This window comes from Scyliorhinus canicula, chromosome 19 (genome assembly GCF_902713615.1).
Source record: "Scyliorhinus canicula chromosome 19, sScyCan1.1, whole genome shotgun sequence".
Taxonomy (NCBI): domain Eukaryota; kingdom Metazoa; phylum Chordata; class Chondrichthyes; order Carcharhiniformes; family Scyliorhinidae; genus Scyliorhinus; species Scyliorhinus canicula.
Genome location: NC_052164.1, coordinates 69,238,138 through 69,261,826, shown reverse-complemented (window position 1 = coordinate 69,261,826; position 23,689 = coordinate 69,238,138). Strand labels below are relative to the sequence as shown.

Here is a 23,689-nt window from a genome sequence, read left to right as displayed (position 1 = left end):
CGGTTGGGACAGCCTATGGAAGAAAACTCGGGTTGCTTGGTCATGCAAATATTGGAGATGGAGGGCTGAATTCTTCCACCCCGCCCATCGCAAGAGCACCACAGGCCAGGGGGCTGGATTCTCCATCCCGTCAGATGTCTGGTTCAGCATGCAGGCGGGATGCTCCATTTTGCCGCCTGGTCAATGGGGTTTCCCTACAATGGGAAACCACCTGGTTGCCGGCAAAACGGAGCATCCAGACGGTGATGAATCCAGTCCCCTGTAACGGTCTATTGACCTCGGGCGGGAATTTCCGGTCTCCGGGTGGGTGCAGCCGGAAAAACCCGCCAGGTTATAAACGGCAATTTGATTGGGGAGGGGTGAGACAATGTGATAATACCCACAGGAAAGTATCCAACCTGAAATGGTACCCAAGTTGGTTCTAATAAAGTAATTTCTTTTCTCCATTACAACCGTTACTGTGCTTCAAGAGTACTACATTGGCTGTAAAGCGTGGTTTGGGACATCCGGAGGTCATGAAAGACGCTATATAAATGCAAATCATTTGCTCCTTTACGACGTTACCCAGCTGTTCATATTAACAACTGCCTATAATTCATGGCAAAATAAAGTTCCAGAATGATTTTATACAAGTCAGCACTTCTCATTTTCAATCCTCCAGCAAACAGTCAATGCTGCCCTCACAAGTCTGTAAAGAGTTCATTAAAAGCAATGGCAGTACACAGGGGTGATAGAAAGGAAAACCATCAGACCAGAACACTGGGAAGAGGAGTCACGCCATGACTGCACTCCAAATTAAAGCAGCTCTGTCACTTCGATGATGGTTTTGGTGTTTCTTTTATTCCAGACATGCCTGAAATTAATTTGAGCAAAATATTGCAGCTGAAAGCAGTGACCTTATATTGTTGCACAATGAAGCGCGAGCATTTGGATACAAGAGAATCAAGGAAATTAAAACTGTCAAATTATGCTGCTGTCATTCCAGAGGGATTTGCAGTTACTAAAGCATTCATCTTCCAAGGTAGTTCTCAGCGAGTCACATACTGCAGACGTCCTGATGCCATTCAATGCTGCAACTTACAACTCTGACCACAGCCACAAGGTTCGGCCAGCAATCCATCCAGATTCTGCTGCTTTAGCCTGGGACAGACCGCCAAGCCTGATTGGGCATGATGAGGGAGGTGGGGCGATTCTCCATCTCTTCTCGCTCTGGGACTTTCTGTACCTGCTTCACCCCAAACAGCCAACCCTTTATCTCATCAGGAGATTGTGACCCTGCATTTTGCTTTTTGGGAATGCAAATGGCCCTCCTGCCATAATCAGAGAATCGCACTTCACAGAAACAGCTGTTGTGTTTGTGAACAGATCTCTGAAAGTGGCAGTTTCACATCGCAGATTTATTTCCCCATTACCTGCAAATTACTTTTCAAGTACGTGTCCAATTGACTTTTGAAAGTTACTAAGCTATCTAGTTTCCCCACCCCATGCTATCAAGGTCATGCTGTCCGTATCATAACAAATCAGTGTCAAGAAATTTCTCCTCAGTCTCCCTAGTTCTTCTACCAATTATCTTGAATCTATTATGTGTTTTTTAATTCATTCATGAGACATGGGTGTCGCTGACTCGGATAGCATCTAGTTCCCACTCTAATTGCTCTTGCGATGCTGGTGCTGCTCTAGCGGTGCTGGTGCTGCTGCCTACTTGAATTTCTGCAGTCCACAGTGCTGTTAGTGAGGAAGTTCCAGGATTTTGAACCAGCGACAGTGAAGGAACGGAGATATATTTCAGAGTCAGGATAGTGAGGAACTTGGACGTGACCTTCCAAGTGGCTTTCCCCACTCAGTTTCTCCCTAATTACGCAATCAAAACTGCTCAAAACTTTGAATACCCCGTTTGGGTCTCCCTTTCACCTTCTGTGCTCCAAGAAGAACAAACCCAACTCTCCAATCTCGCCACATAATTCCAATCTCTCATCCCTGGTTTCACCCTTGTAAACATTTTTCTGTTCCTTCTCCAGTGCTTTTACGTTGGTCCTGAAGTGCAGTGCCAAAAGTTGTTCGTAGCTGAACAGTTTTATAAGATGAGCACTACAATAAGCACACACTTCCCATTGGTCTCCATATCCAGATATCTGGGTGCTCCGTACAATGCACCAGTAAAATGTCCGCTGGTCACTCGCACTTTGTACATCCACGTATCAACACTCAGCACAGCACATTCCAGCTCTCTCGAGAACCACATTCCAGATCCCGCAATAGGGGCATCCATTATTAAGAACTGCAGTTTCGTTCATCAGTGAATCTGCACGCTATCGGCAATAAACCTTCTCTGGCTAGTTGAGTAAGGACAGAATTAGCAGCAAGTCCATTCTTGTCCTCAACACTTTCCAGGAGGTTTTCCTGGGTAGTAGTCAGGAAAGGGAATACCTGTACTGGTGAGTTTTCTCCTTCTTTGCAATTCCCTAGGAAACGAGTATCAAATTAATACCTGTCCATGTCAGAAGCTGGGAACTAATACCTTGGCGCAGCTCCGCATCTGAGGAAAGGTCCTTGATCCGATATGTTCACTGTGTTTCTCTCTCCCCAGGTGCTGCCAGACCCGCTGAGTTTTTCCAGCATTTTCTGTTTTTATTACAGATTTCGTAAAACCACAGTATTTTCTTTTGTTTCAGCATCACACTCGTTAATTGCCCAACTAAGTCAGCAGCTAAATGGACTTCCCTCATATGACCCAAAGTCTGGTAAACTAGGCCACTTTTTTCTGTGGATCTTGAAAAAGATCTCAATCCGACAGTGTGTAGTGCAACGTAAAATGCTTCACAGGTTTTCTGCCCCTTTGAGTTAAATTATACAAATAAATCACGATAATTTTAAAACAGCAAAGAGCTCACTGTGCAATAGTTTGATTCATGGGATAACATAGTCACAGAATTCCAGGCCCGGTCGGTCGTCGCTGTTTCCAACCCCTACGTTCCTACAAGACCCCCCGTTTGACCCAGGGGCGCCGCCATTTTCTCCTTCGCAAGCCACGTGCAGCCCATGGGCACCACCATCTTTGATGCCACCCGCCATGTGCGCCCCATGGGCGCCACCATCTTCGGCGCCATTTTGGACGGCGCCTCAGGACCCCTGCTCGTCTGGCCGTTCATCGCCTGCCACTACCTCTGCCACTGCTGACCAGCCCGGGATCTCCCAGCATCTGCCGCAGCTCGCCTCTATCACCTTGGATCAGTCCCTGCCCCGCAACCTCGAGACCGACGGTGAAGATCGATGGGCACGAGACGACCTGCCTTTATGACTCCAGGAGCACAGAGAGCTTCATCCACCCCACTACGGTAAGGAGCTGCTCCCTCCCGGTACACCCAGAAAATCTCCCTAGCCTCCGGATCCCATTCCGTGGAAATCCGGGGGTACTGCATCGCAACCCTCACCGTCCAGGGCGTAAAGTTCAGCAACTTCCGGCTCTACGTCCTCCCCCGCCTCTGCGCTGCCCTGTTGTTCGGCCTGGATTTTCAGTGCCATCTTCAAAGCCTAACTTTAAAATTCAGCGGACCCCCACCCCCTCTCACCCTCTGCGGCCTCACGACCCTTAAGGTCGATCCACCCTCCCTGTTTACGAACCTCACCGCGGACTGTAAACCCGTCACCACTAGGAGCAGGTGGTACAGTGCGCAGGATAGGGCCTTTATCAAATCGGAGGTCCAACGGCTTCTGCAGGAAGGGGTCATTGAGGCCAGCAACAGCCCCTGGACAGCTCAAGTGGTGGTAGTGAAGACTGGGGAGAAGCACAGGAAGTAATTGACTACAGTCGGACCATGAATCGGTACACGCAGCTCGACGCGTACCCCCTCCAACGCATATCTGACATGGTCAATCAGATTGCACAGATTCGAGTCTTTTCCGCAGTGGATCTGAAGTCCGCCTACCACCAGCTCCCCAACCGCCCGGAGGGCCGCCAATACACTGCGTTTGAAGCAGATGGCCGCCTCTATCACTTCCTTAGGGTTTCCTTCGGCGTCACTAATGGGGTCTCAGTCTTCCAGCGAATGGTTGACCAGTACGGACTGCGGGCCACCTTCCCGTACCTAGATAACGTCACCATCTGCGGATACGATCAGCAGGACCACGACGCAAACCTCCAAAAATTCCTCCAGACCGCCAAACTCCTTAATCTCGCATACAATAAGGAGAAATGCGTGTTCCGCACCAACCGCTTAGCCATCCTTGGCTATGTTGTGGAAAATGGAGTCCTAGGGCCCGACCCAAACCGCAACCTCCAACCTCCTCTCCCTACTGCCCCAAGGCCCTGAAACGATGCCTAAAACGATTACACTCAGTGGGTCCCTAATTATGCGGACATGGCCCGCCCACTCATTCAGTCCACAGTTTTCCCCCTGGCGGCTGAAGCCCGGCAGGCCTTCAACTGCATCCAGGCAGACATCGCCACGGCCACAATGCATGCGGTCGATGAGTCCCTCCCCTTTCAGGTGGAGAGCGATGCATCGGACGTAGCTCTGGCCACCACCCGTGGCTTTCTTTTCCCGCACCCTCCATGCTTCCGAAATTCGGCACTCTTCTGTCGAAAAGGAGGCCCATGCCATTGTGGAAGCTGTGCGACATTGGAGGCATTACCTAGCCGGCAGGAGATTCACTCTCCTCACTGACCAACGGTCGGTTGCCTTTATGTTTAATAATACACAGTGGGGCAAGATCAAAAATGACAAGATCTTGAGGTGGAGGATTGAGCTCAACACCTATAATTATAAGATGGTGTATCGCCCGTGTAAGCTCAAAGAGCCCCATGATGCCCTGTCCCGCAATACATGTGCCAGCGTACAAGTAGACCGACTCCGGGCTCTCCACTATGACCTCTGCCACCCGGGGGTCACCTGGTTCTTCCATTTCATCAAGGCCCTCAACCTGCCCTACTCCATTGAGGAGGTCAGGACCGTCACTAGAGACTGCCAAGTCTGCGCAGAGTGCAAGCCGCACTTCTACTGGCCAGATCGAGCGCACCTGGTGAAGCCTCTCGCTCCTTTGAATGCCTCAACATGGACTTCAAAGGGCCCCTCCCCCGACCGCAATATTTATTTCCTGAATGTGATTGATGAGTACTCCCGGTTCCCTGTCGCCATCCCATGCCCCGATATGACTTCTGCCACGGTACTTAAAGCCCTGCACAGCATCTTCACTCTGTTCGGTTTCCCCACCTACATCCACAGCAATCGGGGATCCTCTTTTATGAGCGATGAGCTGCGTCAGTTCCTGCTCAGCAAGGGCATCGCCTCAAGCAGGATGACCAGCTACAACCCACGGGGAAACGGGCAGGTGGAGAGGGAGAACGGGACGGTCTGGAAGGCCGTCCTGCTGGCCCTGCGGTCTAAAGATCTCCCGGTCCCCACTGACAGGAGGTCCTCCCCGACGTGCTCCACTCCATCCAATCGCTCCTCTGCACCGCGACTAACGAGATCCCCCACGAACGTGCATTTGCCTTCCCCAGGAAGTCCACCTCTGGGGTCTCGCTCCCAACATGGCTGACAGCTCCTGGACCCGTCCTCCTTCGGAAGCATGTGCGGACCATAAGTCGGACCCCTTGTTCGAGAAAGTCCACCTTACATGCTAACCTGCAGTACGCCTAGGTGGCACACACCGACAGGACACAGTCTCCCTCCAGGATCTGGCACCCGCTGGATGCCCCCCCCCCCCCTCCCCTCCCCTGCGCCACTCATCCTTCCTCCAGCGAACCTCACCACAGCCCCCACTCCAGCAGGATCCGTCCTCCCACTGGATCCGGTTGCCGGAGAATCGCTCGACAGCGAATCACGCTGCGCAGCTGGAGGGCCATTGCCAGAGGCCCCCCCAGTAATACTCCGTTCCCAATCGGCCGAGTTCCCGACAGCGTGGTTCTAACCATGTATGGCCTAGGGGCTCAGTCCGCGGCCGCTCTGGTGGGAGGTGGGGGGGATACATCACCGGGGAGGGGGGGGGGGCCTTATGGGCAGCCGGGGCAGCGATCGGGTGGGTCAAATGAAGCGGCGTGGGGCCTATCGAGGGGTGCCTAGTTTCTTAGTGCTAGTCCGTAGTCCGAGGCCGCCATGGCGCTTGGTGCGGCTGCTGGAGGCCACCGCCGTGCGCATGCACCGACTCGGAACTGGAAGCACGGGGCCCGTACCACAGCCAAAGCTGTGTGAAGCACTCCGGGTCCCTACTCGCCCCTGCAGGTAAGTAAATTGCTCTTTATTTTTTGCAGGAAACTGGGGAGTGAAACGCCGTGGGACATAGCCTCATTTTTGGAGAATCCAGCCCATGGAGTTAGGCCACAGATCAGCAATTATCTCATTGAATGGCAGGACAGACTCAAGGGGCTGAATGCCTATTCCTGTTCCTATGCGACCTCAGGATACCCAACATGTTACAGCCATGAAAATCATGCTGAAATGTAGTCACGATTGTAATGTAGAAGATGGAAAAGTCAATTTTCGCACAGCAAGGTCAGAATAAGGTGCTGATTTTACTTGATAACCCTAACCTGCTTGGCAATGTGGGTTCAGACATAATTATATTCTTCTTTGACCAATTTTATTGTCGACCCGAAAGCATGGAAACAACCAGAACCTTAGACAGTGCAGCACTTTTTCAGTTTGTTAGCCGAGGTTATGTACTTGTGTCTCTGAAGTTGGATCTGAAACCTCAGCGTTCTGGCTCAGAGGTGACAGGTGACTGCCACAGCTGACAGAAGAGTCAATTTCAGAGTTCAGGAATGTGTAGTGTAAATAGGGTCATTGCCTCAATAGTAATGGGTAAAATTCTCATTGCGTCTCACTGTCCTGGCCAAGTTGCAGCTCATGAAAGGCCTTTGGAAGGTGACTGTTGTATCCAATCTAATAAAAGAAAACGTAAAGCAGGTCCAATTTATATCTCCTGATCATCAGTATAAAGTCATTCTTGCACCACAAATGCATCTTGAAGCATTGGTCATTTCCATCACAGGATTGAGCACCTCGATAGCTATGTAAAGAGCTAAAATCCTTAACCATTAACAAGTGATAAATATTTATGAACAGCTGATCTCAATGCCAGCAAATAGGTAAATCTGCCTCTAAATATCTTCAAACAATTTAATTTAAGGAGTTGCATTAAATAAAACACACAGCACATACAATTATTTGTGAAACACAGGTACTAGATTTGTCAGAATCATTCCTCAAGGTTCCTGTTTATGGTCCACCATTCCATTGTGGAATAGACAACACCCAGAGGAAGCGGGTGGGTGACATAATCCAGTCTATACGTTACTGAAAATTGGGTAATTGGTAAGCGTCAGGTTACATCCCCTAAAACCAAATAAAGAAAAATTACAAATTCCATATTATTATGGACTAGCCTCGCTCACAGAAGCTGCTGGGAAACAGAGACTTTCTATTAATACCCACAACGGTGGCAATCAATAGGAATTTTAGATCTGTGTCACAACATTTAGTTTGTTGGTCTGGGCCCACAGTCTATGACACAAGATTGTGTCAAATTAATTTAACTGATCAGAAGAAAATTTATAAGCAAATTGTCCTATTTAGGTAATCCCACTCAGACTCTTAAAATGTCTAATATTACAAAGGACTCGCCTACGCAGTGTCTGCAGTTCCATGCAATTAATTGCATGCAAAGTCCTTTGGGAGTTAACGAGATAAGATTAGTGGTGTACGCATACAACTTCTTCCTTTCTGCTTTTACAGATTGCATCCAGTTTGTTGCCAAATCCAAAGCAGCATTCGTTTGGGTTTCACATGAATTTTTTTAAAACCCTAGAGTCGACAGGGGGAAAACAGAATGAAAGAGACAACAACATCACCGGTTGCCTTTTCGCGGTTTACGAAGTGCCGGTATGGACTGAGGACCGGCAAGGGAACATTTTGCCTCAAGGTGATATTTCTTTCATAAGAAAGAGAGGGATGTAAAAAAACGTGTATTTTTATGACATTTTTGATGATCTCTGGATGCTCCAAGAGCAGATGATGTTCAGTCAGTCTGGGAATATGGCAGCCAATTTTCACACAGCATAATCACCAACTTGCATTTATATAGCATCTTTAACAAATAAAACATCCCAGGTGCTTCATGAGAGCACTGTCAAAGCAAATTTGATATTCAGCCACATAAGGATGTATGAGGGCAGATGGTCAAAAAAAGTCAAAGATGTGGATTTTAAGGGGAATCTTATAGAAAGAAGGAAAGAGAGGAGAGAGAGGTAAGAGAGGCTGAATGATTTAAGGAGGAAATGCCACAGCTCAGGGCTTAAGGAACTGAAGGTTCTGTTGTATTATGCTGCTTCGGTTAACACAAACTGCTACTTGATGCAGTCCTAACTAAAGGATGCTCCAGACTCTGAAATAAGTTCATGTCTCTCTGAAAACAGTGTTTATGTCATGCCCCCTTGTGGTCTGATTGTCCTGACTGCTCTTTGGTTGTGTCCTATTCTGAGTGTTCATTGGTTGCATGTTTGCCGATCATGACAGGTTCGGTCACCAATGATGAAGTGATTCAAATTGGAGGAGTGTTTTTGTAGGGTTGTACGAGATTATAGAGATGGGGTAAAAGCAAATTACTGCGGATGCTGGAATCTGAAACGAAAGAGAAAATGCTGGAAAATCTCAGCAAGTCGGCAGCATCTGTGGGGAGAGAAAAGAGCTAACGTTTCGAGTCCAATGACTTTGTCAAAGCTAACAGACAGAGAAAGTGGGAAATATTTATACTGTGGAGTGAGAATGAAAGATGAGTCATAGCCACAGAAACCCAGGGAAACCGGGTGCTAATGGCCACAGAAACCAAGGGGAGAGTGTTAATGGCAGTCCCCATAGAGGACAAAAGATGTGAAAGGTCAAACAGCAGGGAAAATAACATCAGAGGATGAACTGTAGATGTGGAGGGAGGGGAAGGGGGAAGCGGAAGGGGGAAACTAATATCCACTACAGGCTCACCGACTCCCACAGCTATCTGGACTACAGCTCTTCGCACCCTACACCCTGTAAGGACTCCATCCCTTTCTCTCAACTCCTTCGCCTCCATCGCATTTGTTCCGATGATGCCACTTTCCAAAATGGTGCTTTGAAAATGTGTTCTTTCTTCCTCAACCGTGATTTCCCACCTCCAGTTATGGACAGGGCCACTCTTTCCCCTTGGTTTCTGTGGCCATTAGCACCCGGTTTCCCTGGGTTTCTGTGGCTATGACTCATCTTTCATTCTCACTCCACAGTATAAATATTTCCCACTTCCTCTGTCTGTTAGCTTTGACAAAGAGTCATCGGACTCGAAACGTTAGCATTTTTCTCTCCCTACAGATGCTGCCAGACTTGCTGAGATTTTCCAGCATTTACTCTTTTGCTTTAGAGATGGGGGTTGCCGGAAGGTCAACAAAGGGATCTGACTGAGTCTAATGCAGCTAAAGGTGGTGCACAGAGCACAACTGACCAGAACCCGAATGAACAGGTTCTTCCGGAGGTAGAGGACAAATGCGAACGGTGACAGGGAGGCTCGGCCAACCAAGCCCACATATTCCAGGCCTGCTTCAGACTTGTTAGGTTTGGACAATCTTGTTTGAGGCAATGTCCAAGGTTGTGGGGGTGAGGGTGGAGCCAGGCCCAAAAGTAGTGGTCTTCGAGGTCTCAGATCAGCCAGAACTCCTCATGGGGAGGTAGGCCACGCCCTAGCCTCCCTAATCACCCGCCGAGGAATCCTGCTCATCTGGTGATTGGCAGCACCACCCAAAGCTGTAGGCTGGTTCTTCGACCAGCCGGAATTCATCCAAATAGAGAAGATAAAATTTGCCATTCATGGGTCGGAAGAGGGCTTCCACAGGACATGGAAGCCATTCACCAGCTTGTTCAAAGACCTCTTCATAGCCAGCAATGAATAGAGCGTGTGGATTTGAGGGTGGCGGTGACACAGACAAACCATAAAATGCCACGGAAATGAAAGGGGGAAGGAGGGGTGAAAGGGAGCAAAGGGTGGTGGGAGGGAGGGGCAAAACAAAGCATTAAAAAGGACCACGGGTCACAAGCAGCATAACTGCCGAGGATGGGCCCGAAGACAAGCAGAAATAGCAGAAACAACATCAGCACACTGGGCAATGCACGTTCAGGCCAACATTGGGAGCCCATTGAAGGCAGAATGGCCAGATAGGGTCCACAGCCACAGGGGGCTGGGGGGAGGGGAGGTGTAAAGGTCTAAATATTTATAATTCTCCTTGTTTGACTATATGCTGTTTTTTCTTTCTTTCAGTTTTGTGCGTTTCTTCTCATTTTTGCGTTGACCTATTACACACCGTAAATAATAATTTCTCTTTGTTTCAATAATAGGCCGGTGATGAAAGCTGTAAACATAAAAGTACAAATGGGGATGTATAACATACAAATGGGTATAACATAAAAACGTGAAAACCAATTAAAAAAGGGTTTGAAAGCAATGATCAGCATTTTAAAATGGAGGCATCACCAAACCGGGTGCCAATGTCGGCCAGAGACCGCAGAAGTGATGGTTAAGTCGGACTTGGTGTGGGGCAGCATGGTGGCACAATGGTTAACACTGGGACTACGACTCTGAGAACCCGGGTTCGAATCCCGGCCCTGTAGTACTGTCCATGTGGAGTTTGCACATTATCCCGTATCCCCACAGCCCAAAAAGATGTGCTGGCTGGGTGGATTGGTCAAGCTATGTTGACCCTTAATTGGAAAAAAAAGAGAGACTTTGTGTAAATTAGGGCATTGCCAAACTTTTGAATGACTTCAAGTTTGCTGAGGCTAGAACTTGCGAGGTCAGCAAGGAATAATTGGAATAGTCAAATCAAGGAGGCAGCAAATCCATGGAGCAGATAAGCTGAGGCAAGGGCAGAAAAGGAAAAAGGGGGCGTGATTCTCCGATCGCGGAACAGAGTGTCCGTGCCATCGTGAACCCCGTCACGCTTCACGACGGCGCAAAACGGGCACTAGCGATTCTGTCCCCCACAGGGAGCCAGCACGGCGCTGCAGCGGTTCATGCCGCTCCAGCCTCACTTCCTGGCGCACACTGGGGGCGGCGCCAACCCGCGCATGCGCAGTGGTGACACGCCAACAAAGTAGGCTCGGGGGGGAGGGGAGCAGGGGAAAGAGGCCGGCCGCCGATTGGTGGGCCCCAATCACGGGCCAGAGCCCGTCGGAGGCCCCACGCACCCCGGGGATGGAGTCCCCCCCCCCCCCCCCCCACTTCACGCAGAGTTCCTTCCGGCAGCGACCAGGTGTGGATGGCGCCGGCCGGACTCTGCTTTTTTCGCGCAGCCGCTCGACCCATCCGGGCCGGAGAATCGGTGGCCCGGCCTCGTACAGCGGCCCGCGACCAGCACCGCGTCAAATGTGCCGGCGCAAATGGCGGCAATTCTCCGCACGTCGGAGAATCACGTGGCAGCATCAGGGCAGCGTGGCGCGGTTGCGGCGGTTCTCCAGCCTGGCACGGGGCTGGGAGAATCGCACCCCCGAGGTATTTGCGCTCGTGCAGCCATATGATAAGAAGTTTGTCTCAGAGTCACATTTCATATCAAGGCTGGGAACAGTCTGTTCAGCCGCGGTTAGTTGCCAGGAAGAGAGATGGAGTCAGTGGCAAGGGAAGAATTTATCACAAGGGCCAAAATCAATTACTTTGGTCTTCCATATAATTAGTTGGTGGAAAGCTTTTGCTCATCCAGTACCGGCTGCTGGACAAAGGACAGTCGCAACATGGATACAAAAGTGACTGAGTAATAGAAAGTAGAGTGATGATCAATAGATACTTTTTGGGCTGGAGGAAGGTTTGTGATGGAGTTCCTCAGGGGTAGCTATTGGGACCCTTGCTTTTCCGGATATATATTAATGGCCTAGATCTTGGCGTGTAGTGGACAATTACAAAGTTTGCGGATGACGCAAAATATAGAAGCATTGTAAACGGAGGATGACAGTGTAGTACTTCAAAAGGCCAAAGACAAGTTGGTGGAGTGGGCAGATTAGTGTCAGATGAAGTTCAATGTGGAGAAGTGCGAGGCGATGCATTTTGGTCGGAAGAACAGACATATAATATAGAACAGGGGGTACAATTCTTCAGAGGATTCAGGGTCAGAGAGACCTGGGTGCATATGGCACAGATCATTGAAGGTGGCAGGAGTAGTGCAGAAAGCAGTTAATAAAGCATATATTATCCTAAGCTTTATAAATAGGGACATAGAGTACAGGAGCTGAACTTATACAAGACACTAGTTAGCTGGTTCTGAGCACCACACTATAGCAAGGGCGTGAACACATTGGAGAGGAATTTACGTTATGAGGATAGATTGGAGAGATTGTGACTGTTCTCCTTAGAGAGCAGAAGGCTAAGAGGAGATATGATAGAGATGTTCAAAGAAGCTGGATAGAGTAGTTGGGGAGAAACTGTCCTGCTCATAAAAGGATCGAGAACGAGAGGGCACAGATTTAAAGTGATTTGCAAAAGAAGCAAATGTGATGAGAGGAAAATAATTTTTCTGTGTAAGTGATTCCGGTCTGGAATGCACTGCCCGGAGGCTGGTTCACTTCAGGCGTTCAAGAGTACATTAGATGATAAGATATTTGAAAAGAAAAAAAGTGCAAGGGATGGGGAAAAGGACAGGTGTGTGGCATTAAGTTATGATGTTCATTTGGCGAGCTGGTGTAGACATGATGGGCCAAATGGCCTCCTTCTGAGGACAATTACATGATTGGTTCACAGACAGTGTTCAAGAGTGGTTAAGTGGTAGAGGTAAAAGAGGGGTTAAGAGGTGGAGGTAAAAGTAGACCATGGCATTCCGAGCTTATTTGTGGAAACTGATGCTGTGTTTTCAGATGTCGCCACCTTGGGGAAACATGTAGGTGAGATATGGGAGGGAGCCAAAGATAGATCCTCAGGGGGACACCAGAGGTAACAGTGCAAGAGTAGAAAAATAAGCCATTACAGGTGATCTGCTGGCTACTACTGAATAGGTAACAACAGAAGGAGGCAACTATATTTCCACTGTTGGCCAGCTGGATGGAGAGGCACTGGAGCAGAATTTCATTGTCAACTGTGTGTCAAAGAGATGAAGAACAAGAAGGAATATTTGGCCTCTGTCACAGTCAAGTAGGATGTCTTTGGTAAGAGACATTTTGGTACTGTGATGGGGCAGAGACCTGACTGGAGTGATTCAAACATAAAGTTCTGAGAAAGATGGGCACAGATTTGAGAAGTGCCAGAATATCCAAGGATTCTGGAGAGGAAAAGGTGATGGTAAGTAGTTTGGAAGGACAGAGGGGTCAAAGATTTTTTTGAGGAGTAGTGAGGTGGCAGTCTCTCTCTGGCAAGGCTAGAATTTGTTGTGCATCTCTCCAGAAAGTAGTACTGAGCTTCCTTCTTAAATTGCTGCACTTCATCTGGTCTCAGTGCACCCACAGTGCTGTTAGGAAGGGAGATCCAGAGTTTGACTCAGTGACAATGAAGGAACGGTGACATATTTCCAAGTCAGAATGGTGTGCAGCTTGCAGGTGCTGCGTTCCCATGTGCCTGTTGCCTTTGACCTTCTAGGTAGTAAAGGTTTCAAAGGTGCCGTTGAAGGAGCCCTGGCCAAGTTGCTGCGGTGCATCTTGTAGATGGTGCACCCTGCTATCACAATATGCCAGTTGTGGAGAGTGTGAATGTTTAAGACAGTGGATGGAATGCCAAACAAGTGGGCCATTTTGTCCTGGGTGGTGTTGAACATCTTGTGCCACACCTATCCAGTCCAGGGCAGAGTATTTCATCACATTTGACTGTGCCTTGTACATCAGGGACAAGTTTTGGGGAGTTGGGAGATGAGTTACTCTGCAGAAGTCCAAGCATCAAATCTGTCCTTGTGGCCACATCATTTATATGGCTCATCCGGTATTTCTGGTCAATAGTAATCTCCCAGAATGCTGATGGTAGGGGATTCAGTGATGGTAATGCATTGAATGTCTGCACGTCGTTTGAGGTGATAGTCGTTGAGGCAAGGAAGGGTGGTTTAAAACCCTGGCTTGCAATGGAGCAAAAAAGCAGAGTGTGACCTTTGTCTTCCTGGATATTCATTGAATAATGGGCAGTTTTAGCAATGGAGACCAGGATCCGATAATCCTTCAATGAAATTGTTCATCGGATAATTTTAAAGGATAAACATCGGTTGACAGAGAGAATTTCCTGGTTTCTTTGAATCTCTCCATGGAATCTTTTACGCCCACCCAAAACTTATAAAGGGCTTGGTTTTAACTTACCAATCAAATGACTACAGCTCTGGCAGTGCGGTCCTTACTGCGTAGAGCATTGAAAAGCCTGAAAGTAGTTGCGAGGTTGAAAAATTCTATGTAAATTTGTTTGAATTTGAAACCTTTCAATTCCATGCAATCTTCAATACTATTTCCACCCTGCCCCATCCCTTCCACCCCAGAACGTATTGGCAGCATAGCTCTAAAAGGGCTAAGTGACAGTAAGTGTAGTGACCCGACCCACAGCTACAGCCCAGCGAGCCTGGCTCCACTGACGCACTGGACGCACAAATCCAGAAAACCTGCGCTGGGGTGGGAGAAACAACATGACATTATTTTCTAGGGCAGCCACCAGTGCCCTTGTGATCTAAAGTAAGTCTATAATCCATTGGTGGTAATGTACTCCAGTGTGTGGGCTTATCTGTACCTTACCACAAATCTCCGGCTCATGGCCAAAACAAGCACCGTTGTGCAAAGACTCTACAATCGCATCGCACCAATTGCTTGAACAAACAGCTTGAAACAGTTATCAGAGAGCCACAGAGGGTATCGGCTGCAGATTAAACTCACCAGCAGCATGCTACAGAATACAGAGCATTGGACGTGCACCAACTGACTGGGCTTTGCTTAGCTATCAAAGTGCTGCAACTATTGATGGGATTGGCAAGTTCTCCAAAGCACATCTGCAAAAAAAAAGGAACAATTCTTGGCCAGTTTACCTATAAACTGAATTTCACTTGTATTTTTAAACAGTCACTTTCACCTTTAATGTCATCTGTCAGCTGTTCAGCTCGTTCAGGCTGTTTGGCTCCAAAACACAGTGAGCGTTCGGCACAAGTCAGCTGGTGACGGGAACTCGGCTCCTTTTCTTCAGCCTTTGCCCTGACAGCACCAAGTTTGGGGGAGAAAGGGTAGGGTGAGATATTCTGAGCCAAGCGTTTCTCTGCTAAGGCGGCAGATTTTCTCTCTAGTGGGGCAAGGAGCTAGCGGGAAGGCTTATGAAAGTAATGAGAGTGCAGATTGGGTGTCCAACTTCGGTTGGGTGCAACCCTGGAGGTTTCATCACATGACCTCACACCTCAAAACCAAACCACCTCACCCGACAAATTCCCACCATTGGCTGATCATCCAGGCGGACTGCCTGGCCATGGCCAATTGGAACGGACACAAAATGATTGTTACCCAATTGGACAAATCTTCACAGTTTGTCAAACAGCCATTTCCCCCACTGAAGTTACTATATTTTACAAATAATAAATGTTAATTGTTTAAAGAAAATATGAAACAAAGGGCAGCACGGTGGCCTAGTGGTTAGCACAACCGCCTCACGGCGCTGAGGTTCCAGGTTCGATCCCGGATCTGGGTCACTGTCCGTGTGGAGTTTGCACATTCTCCCCGTGTCTGCGTGGGTTTCGCCCCCACAACCCAAAAATGTGCAGAGTAGGTGGATTGGCCGCGCTAAATTGCCCCTTAATTGGAAAAAATAATTGGGTAATCTAAATTTATAAAAAAAAAGAAAATATGAAACAAAATGTTGGTGCCAACCAGTCACCACTCTCTTCTCATACAGTATAAATTGTTGTTCCCTTTACGACTGATATTCTTACAATCTGTCCTGATGAGTACAAGACAAATAGCTTCGACAGTGTGTCTCTTCTTTCACTAATACTCAGCTCTGCAAAAGTATTTCATCAGCTGTGAAGTGCTTTGGAGGCCCCGAGGTCGTGAAAGATGGCACCATTCAGAGAATAATGGCTATTCCTCCCCAAACTATCATGAAAAGCAGCTGCTCAAGTTTCTGTACCCAAATTGTCTGCCCTGTCTGCCTGTGACAGCGCTGAAAGAAGTAATTTTTTTAAATTTCTGATGCATTTTGAGTGCTACATAGATGCAAGTTTGGTTTTTGTTTTAAATTTGGAAGCAGTTATAGCAACACAGTTGGTTTCCGACGTTTCACAGCCAATGGCAACCACTGAATATTAAGGAGAGATTTAATGGAGATGTTCCAATTATCAGGGTTTTGACAGAATAGATGAGGAGAAATTATTTCTACTGACAGAAGGGTTGGTATTTAGCCGACATAGCTTTGAGGTTTGGTTTTTCAGCCGGAAAATTACAAAGTCACCTTTTGACACAGTGACTCTGAAAGGGTAGTGCAAGTAGATATAATAGAAACTGCCGATGAAGAATTGAATCCAAATTTGAAAAGGAAAAATTTGCACGGCCTTGAGGACAAGATATGGGTGTGGAACTGATTGGAATGTTCCCTCAGAGACGCAGCAAGGGCATCGTGGCCTCCTCCGGTACACTATCATTTAATGTCACTACCTGGTTCCAAAATCAAAGGACATGGAACACACATGAAATGCAGGGCTGGATTCTCCATTCTGGAGGAGAATCGCTTCTGGTCTCCGCTAGGAGTGGCATCCAGGAGCCCCTCTCCTTTACCATGCAAATTTATGCATGGAGGAGAATTTGCGGGATTATGTCGGAATCCTAGTATCAGCCTGCCCATTCAAAATAGCAGCTTCCTGTTGTGAAAAAGAGGAAGTGAAAGCACTTAGCTGCTTTTGATGTAGTGAGGATCTGTCAATCATAGCAAGAATGTTTATAAACATTGTGGTTAGCATCAAAGTAGGGTAATTAAATCATGACAGAAAAGATAGATCAACAATCCACCAATAAACTGTCTCTGGAGTAATGAAACGGTCAATCACTGGCTAGTGCAATGTATTGCTGTATGAAATTGAAGGATTTCAAGCTCTTTGAAGTGTACTGGGCTTTCGAGGAAGCCTCTGTTGCTTTTAAAAGTTGCTGCTTTAAACACTTTTGTCTGAGGCAGCAGATGTTAGGAAAGGGTAAGTGATCCCCTTGGCACACCGCGGGTTCTACCGTGTCAGGGCCACGCTTGAAAATGCCTGCACCAATTCACACCTGTATGAATCCCAGCTGAGAGGCTGGAGCATCATGGGGGCCTGGAGAATCGGGCTTCCAGCCTGTGAATCAGATGCAAATGGTGGAAAATGACCCATTTGCATCTTCCCTGCTACTGCCGATGGGGGGACCGGAGCATCGAAACACGGCAATCCCGTTTTTAGGCCAACGCACTATTCTCCGCCAGATCGGGAAACCCGTTAACAATGGCAGGCGGCAGAGAATACATCCCTTATCTCAATGGTACAGGCATTCTCAACTACCACTCCAGGATATTCTACCCCTAGTGTACGCCGTAATTACTTCAATTAAACAGGAAAGAATGGATCAGTTTGCAGGAAGATAGGAGCAGGTGACCAGCAAGTTGATATTCCCAGTTGGATCAAGAGGAAAGGTGAGTGTTTAATTGACTGATATCAAATTAAATTTGAACACATCATGAGGTTAAAGTCCTAAACTTGAAACTTTACGAGTTCACTGTGTCCACTTCCTAGAGCTGACTACCTTTTAAAAAAAATTATGAACCTTTTTGTCAGTGTTTCATTCTTTCTCTCTCTGAGTCTCTCCTCACCACTTTGCAGTGTTGTTCCATTCTGTCCAAGAAGGTGGGCATGCCATGACTTTGCCAATGCTACTCAAATCAATCACTGGTGATACGTTAAATGCCTCTCTCCTATCAGGGCCTTTGCCGCCATGGCATCTCGACAGCTGCAAGTAAATAACACTGTTCAATTGGCCGCTTAAGGAATCACAGGCAATCAAAATTGTATTGCAGTACACTGCAGAGTGCTGAAGCACAAATGTTGATGTGTTCACCTTGTCTCTACCCGCTGGGCAAGTAAAAATGAATCTACACCAATGATGCTGACAGGACACTAGGAGCCTTCCAAAACCACTAGGCAAGCAAGGTAACCTGGACTGCAACATTCGATGCATTCTCCTGCGAGAGAGAATCTGCACCATTAGGAACCAAAGCATGTTGTTAGGTGCCTTTATGTCAAACAGAATCTAGTCAGCTCTCCTATCGATAGTAAGCGGAAACACAAGGACCTGTCTGTTATTATTCCAGCAACAGTAGATGTGCAGTTTTGCATCGGGTGTAGTGAACTGTGACAAGATGCTTCCATGGCCCATGATAAATGTTCAGTAATTTTAAAGCATTGGACTCGAAAGCTTCTCAATGAAAATACTAAGATTGAATCGACAAGCCATAATTCCACTACACACATGCATAGAAAAGAGATCTTAGTATAACAGAATAAAATAAACAGGGATACCAACATTCTGCTTTGACTACAGCAAAATAACGGAGCCTGCAGGGATAAACATCGAGAGGTGTGGTTGCCAGTTCACAGCCTTGACAGACGAGAGCTCAGGATGACAAATTTGTCCTTTGGCATTCAATGACCCACACTCCAGTGTAGTAGCCACATCAACAGCTTCTGTTTGCATCGTACCTTTAAAGTTGTAACAAAAATAACCTCAAGGAGGTTCCCAGGAATGTCGCTAAAGAGCAAGCCATGGAAAGAGCAAGTTACAGGACCCAGCCCAACCTGGCTCAGGAAGCCCCTCCCACGACCCCCAAACCGCAAAGACCCCGCGCAAGGACCCGAACGAGCCGCAAGATATTCCCATGCTCGCAGAACGCCGGGACTCGTCCGGATCGCAAACATGACACCCCCAGCAACCCCATGACGTCAACCAGGACCCAGGACCCTGCCAGACACGACCCCAGAAACGTAACAAGCGCCCTGGTCCCCGCCAGCACCCTGACCCCCGCCAGACGCAACCACCTACCTTCCACAAGGTCAGACATCTCCCATCGGATCCCGGGACCATCCAGCTGCAGCCGCCGACCGAGGAAGCGAGGGAAACATGGCAGTCTGCAGGTGAGACTAGCAATGCAGTTTCCAGACTTCTCTCCCCAGCATAATCCTGGCAAATGTCCAAGCGATCGAAAACAAGCTAAATGAACTTAACGCTAGACTTACCACTCAGAGGGAAGTAAGAGACTGCTGTGTGCTCTATTTCAGAGAGATATGGCTCACCCCTGCCACACCGAACTGTCCCATACAACCTGAAGGCTTCTCAATTCATCGGGCGGACCGCACCATGTCATCAGGCAAAGCAAAAGGGTGGAGGGGTTTGCCTCCTCATCAACTCCTCCTGGTGCTTGGATGTGGCGATCCTGACGACCTACTGCTCCCCAGACCTGGAATACCTGACTGTAAAGTGCCATCCATACTGACTTCCATGTGTGTTCACTTCAGCCATTATCACAACGGTCTACATCCCACCCCAGGCAAAAGTTAGGAAGGCGCTGGATGAACTGTACACAGTCATAAACAACAACAAAACAGAACATCCGGGGGCCTTGTTCATCGTGGCCGGAGACTTCAAAAAGGCTAACCTCAAGAGTGGACTGCCGAAATTCCACCAGCACATCTCCTGTCCCACCAGGGCGACAACACTCTTGACCACTTCTACTCAAAAATCAAGGGCGCCTACCGTTCCATCCCCCGACCGCACTTTGGGAAATCAGACCAATCAGACGGTGCTCCTTCTCCCAGCATACAAGCAGACACTCAAGTGGAAGAATCCAGCTCAGAAGGTCGTGCATTGCTGGTCTGAGGGAACAAAAGAGCTCCTGCATGACTGCTTGGAGACAGTGGACTGGTCCATCTTTAAGAACTCAGCGACCAACTTAAATGAGTATGCCACCACCGTCACAGACTTCATCAGCAAATGTGTGGACGACTGCATGCCAAAGAAAGCAGTACGTACATTTCCCAACCGGAAACCATGGCTCTATCGTAAGAATGACTGCCTACCGAAGGACAGGTCTGAGAAATTCAATCAGGTGACCCTGACCTATACAAGAAATCCAGGTACAACCTCCACAATGCCACCCAAGATGCCAAGAGAGAATATCAGACCAAGCTAGAGTCACAGACTCTCGGCGGTTGTGGCAAGGCCTAAACATCATATCGGGCTGCAAAGCGAAGCCGAGCAGTATCTCCCGCAGCAGCGCACCCTTCCCCGATGAACTCAATGCATTCTATGCTCAGTTCAAGCAGGAAACCAACGTTCCGCTGTCGAGAGCCCCAGCAGCCCATAACACACCCATACCCACCATCACAGCTTCCAAAGTCAGATCAGCTTTCCTGAAAGTGAACCCTCAGAAGGGGATGGGTCCAGACGGGATCCCTGGTCGTGCACTCGGAGCCTGCGCGGACCAGCTGGCAGATGTGTTCGTGGACATCTTTAACCTGTCCCTACACCGCGTCAAGGTCCCCACCTGCTTCAAGAAGAATACCATCATACCAGCAGGCAACATGCCTCAATGACTACCATCCAGTGGCCCTAACTTCAGTCATAATGAAGTGCTTCTAGAGGTTGATCATGAAGCGCATCACCTCCATACTGCCAGAATGCCTTGATTCACTGCAATTCACATACCGCCACAACCGGTCCACAGCAGACGCCATCTCCTTGGCCCTACACTCATCCCTAGAGCATCTCGACAACAAGGACTCCTACATCAGACTCCTATTTATTGACTACAGCTCCGCCTTCAACACCATAATTCCAGCCAAGCTCATGTCAAAGCTCCAAAACAGAGGACTTGGCTCCTCACTCTGCAACCGGATCCTCGACTTTCTAACACACAAGCCACAATCAGTAAGAATAAACAACACATCCTCCACAATAGTCCTCAATACTGGGGCACGGCAAGGCTGTGGACTTAGCCCCCTACTATACTCCCCGTACACACATGACTGCGTGGCAAAATTTGGTTCCAACTCCATCTACTGTTTTGCTGACGATGCAACCATCGTGGGCTGGATCTCAAATAACGACAAGTCAGAATACAGGAGGGAGATTGAGAACCTAGTGGAGTGGTGCAGCGACAACAATCTATCCCTCAATGCCAGCAAAAGTACTGTACACACCCCTGTCAGCGTCAACAGGGCCGAGCTGGAGATGGTTAGCAGTTTCAAATTCCTAGGGGTACACATCTCCAAAAATCTGTCTTGGTCCATCCATGTCGACGCTACCACCAAGAAAGCACAACAGTGCCTATATTTCCTCAGGAAACTAAGGAAATTCGGCATGTCCACATTAACTCTTACCAACTTTTACAGAACCACCATAGAAAGCATCTTATTTGGCTGCATCACCGCCTGGTATGGCAACTGCTCGGCACAGGATTGCAGGAAGCTTCAGAGAGTCGTGAACACCGCCCAGTCCATCACAAGAACCTGCCTCCCATTCATTGACTCCATCTACACCTCCCGCTGCGGGGGGAAAGCAGGCAGCATAATCAAAGACTCCTCCCACCCGGCATCCTCACTCTTCCCACTTCTTCCACTGTGGCAGGAGATACAGAAGTCTGAGAACACGCATGAACAGACTGAAAAACAGTTTCTTCCCCACTGTTACCAGACTCCGAAATGACCCTCTTATGGACTGACCTCATTAACAATACACCCCTGTATGCTTCACCCAATGCCGGTGTTATGTAATTACTTTGTATACCTTGTGTTGCCCTACTATATATTTTCTTTTATTTCCTTTTCTTTTCATGTACTTAATGATCTGCTCGCAGAAAAATACTTTTCACTGTACCTTGGTACATGTGACAATAAACAAAATCCAAATTGAAAGATCGATCAGAACAGATGGCTGAAACTCTAGTCAAAGATGTACATTTTGAGAAGACCCTGAAAGGGGGAAGAGGGCAGGAGAGATGTAGGGAGGGATTTCCAGAATTTAGGGCCTAGGCAACTGGAAACATGGCTACCAATGGTGGAGCAACAAAATTGGGGATGCATAAAAATCCAGAATTAGAGGTGCACAGGGGAGATCTGGGAAAATAGCAGGACATTATCTCTTAAAGCTTTTCCTGGAGTGTCAACTCTACCTGAAGTGGCTCAAGAATATTAAACACCATAACAGCCAATGTGAAGATACACTGCCCAGCAACAGTGATGGAGATTCTGAAACAAGCATCTTTTGTTCATATTGATGAGAGAGATGTTCATTATTTGCTGGTCCAACAAGGAAGGAGGGGCTCTTTAATTTATTCTTTCACAGGATTTGGGCATTGCTGGCGAGATCAGCATTTATTACGCATCACCAACTGCCCTTGAGAAGGGGGTGGTGAGTTGCCTTGTTGAACAATTGCAGTCCATGTGATGTAGGTGCACCCACAGTGCTATTAGGAGGGAAGCGCCAGGAAATTGAACCTGCAACAGTGAAAGAACACAGATATAGTTCCAAGTCAGAATGGTGTGTGGTTTGGAGGGGAACTCACAGTTTGTGGTGTTACCATGCATTTGCTGCCTTTGTCCTTCGAGGAGGTAGACCCTATAAGGTTGGAAGGTGCTGTTGTGAAAAGCTTGATGAGTTGTTTCAGTGTATTTTGCGTATGAGACACATTGTCGCCACTGTGCATCAGTAGTGGAGGAAGTGAATGTTTAAGATGATGGATCAGGTGCCAATCAAGTGGGCTGCTTTATTCTGGATGGTGTCAAGTTTTGTTTTTAGTGTTGTTGGAGCTGCACTCATCCAGACAATGGAGGTCATTCCATCACCCTCCTGACTTGTACCTTGAAGATTCTGGACAACATTTGGGGAAGTCTGGAGGTGAATTACTTTCTGCAGAATTCCCAACCTTTGATCTGCTCTTGTAGTCACAATATTTATACGGCTGGTCCAGTTATATGTGTGGTCGATGGTGGCACCCCAGGATGTTTATAGGGAAATTCAGCGATTGTAATGCCATTGAATGTCAAGGGGAGATGTTAATTCTCTCTCGTTGGAATGGTCATTGTCTGGCAGTTGCATACATGAATGTTATTCTGCTGGACTTGGTTCTGGGGAATGACGCGAGTCAAATAAATGACCCATCCGTCAGGGATTTAAGGAGCAGTGATTATAGTAACATAATGTTGAGGTTATCCATAGGAAAAAGCAAACGGTGTGATTTTACTAAATGGCAACAAAGTCCCATAGCGAGTGCATTTAGCCACGTGTTTCTCGCCACTCGCAGCACCGAGAGACATTAGGTTAAAAAACATGACTCGCATCTGATATGGTGCCTCAACTGGGAACGTGCTGCCGAGGCCACACATGCCCCGTTTTGTACAGAGGGGCCCAGCTTGCCAGAACTCCTCAGTATAGCAGGAGATCAGGATACCATTTTTAAATGGCGTCCTGATCTCTGAGGCCCCCGAAACTACCACCCTCCCTGGCCCACCCAAGCCCCAGCGCACTATGGGAGGAACCCACACACTCCCCTAAAACGTACACATGGCACCCTGGCCCGATCGCACCCATGCAAACAAATGCAAGCTTGGCACCTTGGCAGTGCCAACCTGGTACCGTGGCAATGTCCCTACCAGTTGGCAGTGTCCAGGTGGCACCTTGGCAGTACCAGGTGGCACACAGGTGGCCCTGCCAGGGTAGCACCTTGCCTGAAGCACATGAAC

General features: G+C 48.0%; 1 protein-coding gene across 13 annotated transcripts in view; it reads right to left on the bottom strand.

Moving 5' to 3' along the window:
* Positions 1-23,689, bottom strand: part of pknox2 (pbx/knotted 1 homeobox 2) — a 540,450-nt gene that overhangs the window by 281,317 nt on the left and 235,444 nt on the right. Inside the window, exon 1 of one of the 13 annotated variants that reach the window (XM_038779088.1) lies at positions 14,832-14,850. The exons of 11 other annotated variants lie outside the window; for them this stretch is intronic. The gene's annotated coding sequence lies outside the window, so the exon portion shown is untranslated. Of the gene's footprint in view, positions 1-14,831; positions 14,851-23,689 lie in introns of those variants that run through there. One more of the 13 variants, XM_038779097.1, reaches the window with a different exon arrangement.